This window comes from Python bivittatus, unplaced genomic scaffold (assembly GCF_059951505.1).
Source record: "Python bivittatus isolate LINGU-HERP-01145 unplaced genomic scaffold, Pbiv_v1 ctg000480_np1212, whole genome shotgun sequence".
NCBI lineage: Eukaryota > Metazoa > Chordata > Lepidosauria > Squamata > Pythonidae > Python > Python bivittatus.
This window is the reverse complement of record NW_028277075.1, coordinates 59711146-59723760: the sequence shown is the minus strand read 5'-3', so window position 1 is coordinate 59723760 and position 12615 is coordinate 59711146. Positions and strand designations below refer to the sequence as shown.

Here is a 12615-nt window from a genome sequence, read left to right as displayed (position 1 = left end):
TGTGCAAGCGTGCGCGTGGGCGGCCTTTGAAAGGCTTTCTGTCAGTCAGCCACTGAGCTGAAAAGAGACAGAGATATGGGGGAGAGTATTTTTAATGGAGAGTGTGGGCGGCTGTTGTTGCTGCCACTGCCAGCCACCAAACCAGCCTCGAAGCCCTTCCCTGGGGCACCTGCCTAAAAATGGGGAAGGAGACTTTCCAGACTTGCTCCAGTGACCTCCCGCACCCACTCAACACATCACTTCACCAGCAATAAAGAGAATTAGGAAGGGAGGAGGACCCAGCCTGAAAAGTCTTTGGGGTCTCTGCTGTGCGTGCTTGTTCTGTTACCCAGATGTTTCCCCTAACGCCTTGGGAATTAGAGTAGTTGCATGCAGAAAAATCAGTATAACTGAGGGTTATCAAGGTTAACCAGCATGGGATGCTGCGTTTAAGGTCAGAGGGATTTTGTATTGGAGGGCACTTTGCAAAGGCGACTTTTGCCATCTGTAAGGTTTGGGGTATTTAAATAGGCACCAGCAACAGCATTGGGGATAGCTTCTGACGAGGAGGGAGATAGTTACACTCTACAGAACTGAGTTATTAGTAACATTATTGGACTGGGCCTCTGCAGGGCTTAATGGAAGCTCCTTGGCAAGGAAGAACATTTTATCAATGGGGAGCTTTTGGCAAATTGTGCTGAAGATTTGAGTAGAGCAGGTCAGAGTTTAGCTCTTACGCTTTCTCCATGGCTGCAGTGCAAGGGTGGGAAACTATCTGAATTAATAAAACCAGCATCTCTGTGCATGTGCAGAGTATTTTTATCGCTGAATAACTACTGCAGAGTCGCAGTAACTGGGCAGAGAATAGCCTTCTGTGAGGTGAGTCATATGTAAAGCTCGGCGCGGCGTATTTGCTTGCGCAGGCGGCGAGCGGAGGAGCTTAGCTAGGGCGCGAACAACATATGGGGAAGGCTTTCCCTAACCTGAAGAAGGAGGAAAGCTGCGTTTGACTCGCTTTCCGCTGGGCGCCGTGCAGAGCGTGGCGAGCGGTGGCGTTCGGGGTGGTGGGGGGAAGAGAGAGGTTGAGCTTTGCAATATGCCGCGGGGTGGAGCTCTGCAGCGTTTGGGGGGCTGTAGAGCTTTGCAGCATGGAGTGGAGGGTGGGGGGGCTTTGCAGACTAGAGTGGCAGAGCCGGGAGGAAGGAGAAGAGGGGGGCTTTGCAGTCGGTAGGACTCAGAAGAGAGCGCGCGCAAAGCTCCTTCCATTCTTCCCAGGCCTTTCTGCTGTCGCGGGTGGTCTCTTCCGCAGCGTGAGTCCCACCCCCTTTCTTCTCTCGTCCCTTTCATTACCTGAGGCGCGGTGGGACTGAGCAGGTGGGGGGGAGGGGTGATTGTTGAACGGAGCCCCTGAGGGAAAGAGAGCGAAGGAAAGAGGCATCTGGGCAGCCCTGCGCACAGACCAGGCAGAACGGTGGGTGGGACGCCCCTGAAGGGGGAAAGGGAAAGAGGGAGGACTGCGGGCAGTCCGAGGCGCCTTGTCTGCTCGCGCGGCTGGCCGACTCCACCGGCACTGCGAGGTTCTTTAGTGCTGGCTGGTTGAGGGCCCGGGCGAGCGCTGCCACAGAAGCTGCTACTACTGCTGCTGGTGGTTCAGCTCGGTGTTTTTCACTTTCGGCGAGTAGCGCCGAAGCTGGTACTAAGGAGAGAGGTCCCACGATCGGCTGCCGGCCAAGGGGGCGGCGGCGGCGGCGACATTTAGCAACGGGGGCGGGCTGAAGCAAAAACGCAGTCTTCTCTATCCGCGAGTCCGGGAGGGGGAAGGTCGTCGTGCGCGGACGGGGGTGGGTAAGTGGGAATGGGAAGCACGCACGCGCGCCTGCCTGCGCGGCTTGAGGGTAGGCATCGACGATGTTATATGGGAATCAATAAGAGGCCGCCCGGGGGAGTCGCTACCACCATTTGTCTTCCTCTCTACCTGCTCCCGAGGCGTCCGCAGATGAAAACTCTCGGAATCTGCTTATGGTCCCGTCCTTTTTTCCTTCCTGAGGGCCGAAAGGCGATATTCGATGTGACCCTTCGATGAAGGGGAAAACATGCTGCCCTGGGTGCCTGTTTTGAATAGAAAAATTAGGGAGGGATGTAAACTGTGCGAAAGCTGTCAGTCGTACTGATTTGAACGGAAGAGCAGGGCGATTTCGGAAAGCCCGAGGCTTGGGTTTTAGTGTGCTGCTCCTGCGTTGAGTAGCTAACTTGCTCTCGCCTTCCTGACGGCGGTAGAATATTAACGATGGCCAGCAGCGTTTTTTTTTTTTTTCGTGATGCCCTTCTGGAATAAGACGGAGTAAATCCGAGCTGAGGACGAGGCAGTCACAAGTGGCCATGGCAGCCCGTCACTTTCTGCAAGTTTAAATGCCTCTGCTGAGAAAAGTATCATTCTTGTTCTAAAAACTTGCTTTCCACCAACCCAACAGGATTGCCTATAGCTATGTGAGGCCAAACTCCTTATTCCTTGCTTGCATTTACCCTGATTTACCCTTTTTCTACAAGGACATTTTTGGCTCTCTCACTCTCTCTCTAAGCATGTAATTTTATTTCTGATAAAATGTCCTGTGTTTCATTTGGGAAAGAATACATCATGAATTTATTTCTTTTTTTCCCCCCATGAATAATATTTTTAATTAAAATATTTGTTCTTTGGCAAAATGAGCAGATTTATAGCTGATCTGGCTTTTGGAGTTAGCTTTAGCTATCAAAAACCTGTGGTTTTCCCTAAGGCAGATAATTTATTCTTTTGCATCATTTATTTATGGATTTTTTTCAGGCTTTTATTGGATGAGTAAATCTTGATTCAGAATTCCTGTTGATCTCTGATAGATGCATAATCAACTTCCGAAGAATTTCATCTTGTTACTAAACATCAGCATTTTGGAAAATATAAGTGCTTTTTTACAGTTCTTATCATATGAGGCAAATTAGGATTTAAAATAGCATAACTAAAATGGATACGATCACTAGCAGTTGGGCTTGACTTGAGGGCATTTTGTTTCTTGGGAAACAAGAAAAACCTTTTTATATGCTCTTTGATATGCTCTTTAGAGAAAGTGTTTTTAATGAGGTTGCCTTTTCCCCAAGATAGTACCTGTTCTGAAAAATCAAGGCATTAGTTAAAAACTAGGATTAATTCAGAGATTTAATACTGAGGCAAATAAGAATTTGCAGATGGGAAAAACATTCGAACTAGTTGTTCGTTCCAATTCTTTGTATTGCACAATCTTATGAATATTATATTCTAGCAACCTTACTTGCATCTACTGTACATGGATGCAGATAGACATCTCACTGAAGTGAAAAGTGCCTTCTGTCTATAACATCAATTTGGATCTCAGACCAGACCAGTTGAAAAAAAATCTAGCTTTGGTGAAATGCTTGGAGAAGAATAATGCCTAGATTTTACTGAGACTTTATTAGTTTGTCTATGCTCAATGTACCCATTTACTCCAGACATTCCTTTATTTTGAAGAACACAATCCACACAGTGGAAGGAAAGGGCATAGCTGACTAAACTAGACTTATTGCTGATTACTGATGTTAAAAATAAATGTGGAATTGTTTCTGGTAATTAAGATGTTTAAACCCCATCCATTATGTTTTTCCAATAAGAACTGCAATCTGGACATAGTATTTGATGGAGCATGAAAGTCTGGTAGCCTTTTGTTTTGTACAGCAACCACATATGTTCTTGTGATAGACTAAATTAGGTCATTCTTTTTTAATCCAATTTAAACAGAACTATTTTCTTTGCTGTGTTATGGTGAGGCTACATTCATCCATTACATTTTCAGAGCTGTATAAGTTTCTGTGAGACAAGAGCCCTTTGTAATAAACAGATCTTTTAAAATCTATATTTAGGGAAATTACTTCTTTGCAATATTACTTTATATTTATTTTATTTATCACAATTATATCCTGCCACAGTCAAATAGAGCTCTCAGCCAGAACACAGTTTACCTTTTGGTTCTCAAGGTAAGTCTAAGCATTATTATCCAGTGGAAGTTGTTTGAAACATCCTCTCTGTTATAACTTGTTCTTGGCTTTATCGTATTAAATTGTTCCTCTACCGGATGCAGAGATGATCTCTGGCAGTGTGATTGTTTTTGTAGTGCTTGGAAAATCAAGCAGACTGTACACAACTCTATAAGGTGAAGATGCCTTTCACGGGTGAGGTCCTTGATCTACAATTTTTAGGTTGGCACTGGCTTTCCAGGGTCTTACACACAGAAATCTTTCTTGGCTTTGGTATCTAAAATATTTTTGGAGATACCAGGAATGTTGCCTCGTATATCACAATTGAGAGCCAGTTTAGCGTACTGGTTAAAGCTAGAAACTGGAAGACCCTGCATTCTAGTCCTGCCTTAGGCACCAGGCTAGCTGGGTGACTCTGGGCTAGTCACTTTCAGCTGTGGGAAGAAGCCAACCCCAAACCATTCCTGAAAATGTTGCCAAGAAAACTGCATGGCTTTGTCCAGACAGTTGCCAGGAGTCAAGATTGAGTTGAAGATACCAATAAATAAAGGGTTAGTGATTAGAATGCAAATGCTTTATTTTATACTTTATATCATAATGAATATAAAGCAGCACAGGTAAGAATCCATCTTCAATATATTCTGTGGCGGTGATGCTGAAAAAAACCTCACTTCTCTACAACAGTTGCATCTGTTCAGGTTCATCCAGTGAAGTTTTTAATCAGAGATGGATGGGGCCACAGTATTGTCTTTTCATCATTTTATAGTTTGTTTTTAGCACAGTCAATCCAAAGTATAGACAAACGACTTGGAGGATTAAGGATTACTACATTTGTTTTTGCCCTTTGTTTGTGAATTCTGTCAGGATGGGTTTGAGATTTGGAGGTTTATTAATGCTTCTTTGAAGGACAGTGTGGTTCTTAATATGTTGAGAAAAAGCAGTAGTGAGGAATTTAAAAAGAATAGAGATTATAATTTGGGATAAGTATCACCACGGTCCTGTATCTTTTTTTGCTAGGGAGGGGCAGCTAATATACTGCAGCTTTGATGCTGCTAAGACTACAGTGGGGCAAAAAAATATTTAGTCAGCCACCAATTGTGCAAGTTCTCCCACTTAAAAAGATGAGAGAGGCCTGTAATTTTCATCATAGGTATACCTCAACTATGAGAGACAAAATGGGGAAAAAAAATCCAGAAAATCACATTGTCTGATTTTTAAAGAATTTATTTGCAAATCATGATGGAAAATAAGTATTTGGTCCATATCAAAAGTTCATCTCAATACTTTGTTATATATCCTTTGTTGGCAATGACAGAGGTCAAACGTTTTCTGTAAGTCTTCACAAGGTTTTCACACACTGTTGCTGGTATTTTGGCCCATTCCTCCATGCAGATCTCCTCTAGAGCAGTGATGTTTTGGGGCTGTCGCTGGGCAACATGGACTTTCAACTCCCTCCAAAGGTTTTCTATGGGGTTGAGATCTGGAGACTGGCTAGGCCACTCCAGGACCTTGAAATGCTTCTTACGAAGCCACTCCTTCGTTGCCCGGGCGGTGTGTTTGGGATCATTGTCATGCTGAAAGACCCAGCCACGTTTCATCTTCAATGCCCTTGCTGATGGAAGGAGGTGTTCACTCAAAATCTCACGATACATGGCCCCATTCATTCTTTCCTTTACACGGATCAGTCATCCTGGTCCCTTTGCAGAAAAACAGCCCCAAAGCATGATGTTTCCACCCCCATGCTTCACAGTAGGTATGGTGTTCTTTGGATGCAACTCAGCATTCTCTCTCCTCCAAACACAACGAGTTGAGTTTAGACCAAAACGTTCTACTTTGGTTTCATCTGACCATATGACATTCTCCCAATCCTCTTCTGGATCATCCAAATGCTTTCTAGCAAACTTCAGACGGGCCCGGACATGTACTGGCTTAAGCAGGGGGACACGTCTGGCACTGCAGGATTTGAGTCCCTGGCGGCATAGTGTGTTACTGATGGTAGCCTTTGTTACTTTGGTCCCAGTCTCTGCAGGTCATTCACTAGGTCCCCCCGTGTGGTTCTGGGATTTTTGCTCACCATTCTTGTGATCATTTTGACCCCACGGGGTGAGATCTTGCATGGAGCCCCAGATTGAGGGAGATTATCAGTGGTCTTATATGTCTTCCATTTTCTAATTATTGCCTCCACAGTTGATTTCTTCACACCAAGCTGCTTGCCTATTGCAGATTCAGTCTTCCCAGCCTGGTGCAGGTCTACAGTTTTGTTTCTGGTGTCCTTCAACAGCTCTTTGGTCTTGGCCATAGTAGAGTTTGGAGTGTGACTGTTTGAGGTTGTGGACAGGTGTCTTTTATACTGATAACAAGGTCAAACAGGTGCCATTACTACAGGTAACAAGTGGAGGACAGAGGAGCCTCTTAAAGAAGTAGTTACAGGTCTGTGAGAGCCAGACATCTTGCTTGTTTGTAGGTGACCAAATACTTATTTTCCACCATGATTTGCAAATACATTCTTTAAAAATCAGACAATGTGATTTTCTGGATTTTTTTTCTCATTTTGTCTCTCATAGTTGAGGTATACCTATGATGAAAATTACAGGCCTCTCTCATCTTTTTAAGTGGGAGAACTTGCACAATTGGTGGCTGACTAAATACTTTTTTGCCCCACTGTAGATTACAAAGGTCAGGTCCAGGATCCTGCTGCCTGGATGACCCCCAGATTCAGTGTTACTTATATGTTACTTAGAAATTATCACTGCCTTGCTGCCTTCTCCTCCTTCCCCTATTAATCTTTCTGGAGAAGTGAAAATGCTGGGCCCAATTAAAACTTTGCTGATCAAGAGATCCATACCCTTTTTAAACTTCAGTGTTACCTTTAAAAAGAAAAGAGAACAGACTGTACTAGGAAGGGGGGGATAGGGAGAGAAACTACAAGACAGAGTATCCAGGAGAGTATTTAAAAGATAGAGGGTATCTTGCTCATTGCCTCTCAACCTTGATAGCATCATACTTCTTAGGAACCTTCAGCACCATCAACTGTGGTGTATTTCTGGTCTGTTCATCTGAGCTGGATTTAGAAGACATGATGGTAAGGTAGATCTGATCCTTTCTGAAAGAGTAGTCTTAGAAGGTGATGCTAGGGAATATCTGTTCCAGTCTATGGTTGTTGGTTTAGCCACAAGGTTCTATCTCATCCTTCAAGTTCTTTAATATCTGTATGAAACTATGTGAGAAATTTACCCAGTGGGTTTGGTTAAAGTGTAATGAATATGTGGATGACATTCTGTTCTACTTCTTGTTTCCATGTATTGATTTCTGAATGTCTGTGGAACTCAAATCAGTATGTGGCAGTAACTTTGGTATGGATAAAAATGCACAAGCTGAGGCTTAGTCCACACAAGATGGTGATACTATGCATAGAGAAGTTATCTATTCAAAATGACACTTTATAGCTAGTTTTAAAGATAACTATCCTTTTTCACTACCAGCTCCTCACTTAGCACTGATTGGGTAAACTCATTTATAATGGTGACTTGTTCTGTTTTTTATCAGCTTAAGGCTCTAATTGGTTTTCAGTTCTATCCAGAGATGACAGATTTTGCTTCAGTTATCCATATATCAGTTACATCCAGGCTTGGCTGTTGTAATGCACTGTATATGAGCCTGTCTCTAAAGCCGGTGGAAACTTCAACCATCTGAGTCAGAACCACCTGTATTGTACCAGTTGCATTCACTCCTGGTCTGTTTCTGGGACTAATTAAAGTGCTGGTATTAATGTTTAAACAGTTTTAAATGGCTTGGGACCAAGTTACTCTGAGATCTGCATCTACATTTGCATTTTCAAGTGTGCCTATAAGAATAACTGGATTGGGCAGGCACAAGAAGAGGTGTTTTCAGCAATGGCCTTGTGTTTGTGGATTGATTGATTGACTGACCGATTAAGTGCCTTCCAGTTAGTGTGGACTCTTAGCGACCACATATGGTAGGTAGACCTTCTCCAGGATGATCTGTCCCCATCCTGGCTCTTCCATTCTCCCATCGCAGCTGTAATCAACTCCATCTCCCTTGCTGCTGACCACCTTCTTCTTTTTCTTTCCACTTTTCCCAACATTATCTGTCTATATTAAATGGAGTCCATCTAATTCTATCATTATAGATAGTTAACAATTTTATTTTTATATATATATATATATATATACACATACATACATACATACATACAGTATATATATATATGTGTGTGTGAGAGAGAGAGAGAGAGAGAGAGAGAGAGATTACTGGGGAAGATTTTTGTATTTGAAGGTATTTGAAATGTAATATTATGTTACATATGTGTAAGTTGGAAGCTGCCTTGAATGGATTTTTAACCTAAAAGATTAACTACAGATATTTAGAATAAAATTGAACTCATATGGTTGTGGTTGGATTGGATTGGATTAAAATCTTCATTTGCATTAAGGATTGTATGAATGTGTCCAGTACTACAGCAACATTTGAGCACTGTTGCTGTAGTACTAAATTAAGGAGACTTTCTGTTCTTCGAGATCAGCAGGCAAAGGAAGACTTCATTCATAACCACAATGGGAAAACTCCTTGGGAGACACCCATTAAACAGTTTCCATCATGATGTTTAGAAATCTGGCAGAAACTTTGCTTTTTGAAAGGCATTCTTGAACCTTAGGGATCCTGGAACTGTAGCTTGTTGAACAATGTGTAATATAAAAGCTGGGAGAAGGGGAGGGGAAACAATAAGTCTGTGGTTAAAAAAACCCATGATTTGCATGCATAAAATCTTGGATTTAAGTCTAGATTTGTCCAGGTGGGCTAGAGAATCTCCTTTAAGAAACCCTGAATAGCTGTTGTGAATGTCTGTAACAGTGAACAAGTTGGCCAATGAGGCAGCGTCCTATGATTCTCACTTTACTGCTTACATTGCATGAATCACTGCAAATGTCCATGGTGAAATTTTGGGAAGATTTTTGGGTGAAGACTATTATAGCAGTTGGATAACTCAGCATAATTACTTGTATGGTGAGATGGGCAGCATATATAAATCTGAAAAATAAATAAATAAAAATAAATAAAAGTTTTCATTTCCAGTATGGCTACTGCAGAATTAAGATAGTACTTAAAATAGATCCTTTATGTGAGACCAGAAATTACATAATATATATCACAAGCTTCAACCTCCAGAGAAGGAATCTGCAGCTGTTCCACTACAGTATAAATAATCCAAATCATCAAGACTTGAAAATGCCAGTATAAAGTCATCCAAGACTGTTATCTCACAATCAGGGTTCAAGCATCATGTGGAGCCATTTTTTTCACTCTGGTTTATTTATTTTTGCAACTTTCCTCCCATTTCAGTCCATTCCAATTTACAAGCCAATTAATCCAAGGATAGCCGTGTTGACTAAGGCATGACTTGGTGAATTTTTAGACAGCATTAAGCCATAAAGTATGGCTTAATCACAATGGCTAGATTCAGACAAGCTAAGGCAAATCCAAGCAAACCACATTATGGCTTAGTGCAATATGTGACCAAAATCTCTGAATATAGAGATATTTTGTGTTTGCACAAGATAGATTACCAAGTTTTCTGCTCTCCTGTTTAATGGTCTGTTGTTCACTGAGCTCTGATGACCCACTCAGGGGGGACCAGCTATTTTCTCTGTCTTCTCAGTTGCTGCAAAGGATGTTTTGGATGCTGTCACTTTCTAGTGCCCTCCCGTTCTTTTTTTTTTTTTAATTATAGTGGCCTGATTGGAGTTGGTGCCACTACAATTAGGCTGGGGACCAATGCGCCTCCCAATTATTTCTGCTCCTTTTTCACCCTTCTGCTGTGTGGCCACGGGGAATGGAAATAAACACAATACAGACAGTAATCCTAACAAAACCTTATTTTAACACTCCTAAGATTTCATTGCTTTCATGGAAGGGACAGTTCCATCATAACAGGGGCATTGCTTTCTCTCCAAACGTTTTAGGTCAAACTAACCCCCTCTGAGTTAGATTTCTGGTCACTGTTTTTGCATGATATGGTGGCTTCACCCATGACTCAGTAAAACATGTTATATTAAGTAGCCTTCCTTTGCTTTTCTGGTTCACTATTTAACAAAATGGATTGGGCATTTACTATCTTGGTTGTGTGCTCTTGAGTCTGCTGGATTGCACCTTGCCTTTCTACTGCCATTTACCGGGACATAGTCTTGAAATGATGCTTGCCTTGAATATCCAAATGCTATTTCACAGATCAGTAAATTCAAGTTTACTTTTTTAAAAAAAGCAGAAATCAGTCCCGGTTCTCAGATGAATTATCTGGATGATAGATCCGTTTACCACATTCACTTTTTAGATATGTGAATGAAATATGTGTGCTCCTCAAAAACATGGTGGCATAGGGAAATTTTAATCATAGCTTGTTGGACAAGCTACTTCATTCTATGTCTGTTTCAGCCATCATCAAAACCACAATGGTGGGGTTCACACATCATGCTGACCCAAACTCAGACAAACCATTTTGTGGCTTAGCACTCTGTGGAAGATATCTAATGGATCTTAGCAAGCACCTTCTAAGTTCAGAAGCTTCAGAATCTAATGCAGAGGATGAAGGAGATATCAAATCTAAATTGACCTAAAGGCCAATTTATGTAAGGATAAGAAGGTAGGTATTATACTGTTTTCTTGGCAGCAGTATGGAAGTTGCACTATTCTGGGATTTTTTTTTTAGTAGTAGCATTTTCTGGTGGCCTCCAACCTAAGTAGTGTCCATTCTGATTAGCTTTTTAGAGATTAGCTAGTGAGGTGCTGCCACCTGCTGTGATAGTACTGATAATATGTCGTATAAAATCCAATAATGGTAAGAGTTTATAATTTGGAAAGTTTGCAATCAACCCTATAAAATGCTTAGAGAAGTTGGAATTTGTCAGTTTTTCATCTTATTACATTAATATTTTAATAAGCAACGGTATAATTAAACAGACATGCCTTAGTGAAAGTTCATGAAAATGCCCTTATATTAACATAAGAAGGAATATTGCAGAGGTTTGATTTGTGTGGCACTTACCTTACCAGCTGTTGACAAAAGGAAACTTCATAAATTGTTTCATGTGTTCCCACAGTTCTGGTGAAGCTTGATTTTGATATGCAGTACTGGAAGTTATAAATGTTTTCCAAATTTGAACCACAAGTTTGTAATTCAAGGAGAAGATTTCACTTTTTGCATGTTGGTTCATTGGTGGCCATAAATATAGTACATTTATCATGTCTTCTAGTAAGTATGTTCACTATATCATTCAAGAAAAGTTGGGATTCTGTCAGTAGTTGGCAGACTAGAACATTTGCAAATGAGTACTTCAGCACTGTGCCATCACCAAATGAGATTTCCATTTAGTAGGAAAATCTGTGTATAGGGAGAAGAAAAGCAAGGGCAAGGGAGGAAGGTTGCTGAAAGATGAATTGATACCAAACATAGCAAAGTAAATAGCAGCATTTGTGTAAGAGTAGAATCAGAATTCTGCTTGATAGACTTGAAGCCAAGTTGTTAAAATCACATAATTAGCCTTTTAGAATTCCCGTTGACTTCTTGTAACCTCTACAGATTTTGCATAAAGGGTACAAGCATGAGCAATCATTCTTCTTAACACAAGGGAGATCCTAGGCAATAGGAAATCTTGATTCATAGATGTAAGCAGCTGTGCTTTATATTCCAGGGAGTCCTGAATAATGGAGAATATGCATTTCTTGAATTAGCAGTACTGATAATTAAAAAAAAACTTATATAATATTTACTTAGAAAGTTTATCATATTTGGAAATACATTAATTACCTTGTTCAGCTCTAGTATCCAAATGATACATGATATAGTACTTGTTATAAACTACCCCCCGTTTTAAGTCAGTGGCAGGGAAGCTGTAGGTCTATGGTTCAATTTCATTTTCATGGAAACCACAGCTTCCATTGACTGCTGTCAAACACAAAATAATTTGAGTGGGGGAACATATCCGTAAAATTCAGTGCCTGAATTACTGTACTGCATTGATTAAGTCAGTTATTTTGGTACTGCCCAACTGGACTTGAATCAAACCAGTAACAGCCTGATGTTGTGATGTGTATATTCCTCAAATATTTAACAGTTAAAGGATTTTCACATATTTCAGATTAGGTGTACAGGCACACTGTTTCAGTTTCCTTATATTTATTGGACATTAGCCAGATTTAATATCCCTAAATTGTGTTCTCCATTTCAGACAATGAATGGTAACATTGGGTGTCTTTCAACAGGTGTGGAATATATTTCCTTTCCATTGCTTTTAAATGCCATTGCTTTTAAAGATAATTCCTAAGGCATGATCTGTAGACTACAAAACGAAATATGGGCGAGCTTATGCACAGGTATGTCACTGGATAGATATTAAGCATTCCTTGCCCTTGAACACTGTGATTTGGGCACTTTTTCCTTTTAGTTTTGAACATTCAACAGATACAAGCTTTAAGGTTCACCATTTTTTATTTTCAGTCTGAACTTGGGTCTCAGCACTGAAAAAGAAACTTCAGTGATTACCAAACATCTGAGGGAGGGATTTATACAAATTTATATGAGTCTACGTCATTGGGATC

The 12615-nt window shown here is 41.1% G+C and overlaps 1 protein-coding gene across 4 annotated transcripts in view; it reads left to right on the top strand.

Annotated features, from left to right (window-relative positions):
• Nucleotides 1-1167: 1167 nt before the first annotated feature.
• The window catches only part of PTPN5 (protein tyrosine phosphatase non-receptor type 5), a 75601-nt gene continuing 64153 nt past the window's right edge, over nt 1168-12615 (top strand). For all 4 annotated transcript variants that reach the window (XM_088146033.1, XM_088146034.1, XM_088146035.1 and 1 more), the window contains exon 1: nt 1168-1289. The gene's annotated coding sequence lies outside the window, so the exon portion shown is untranslated. The remainder of the gene's footprint in view (nt 1290-12615) is intronic.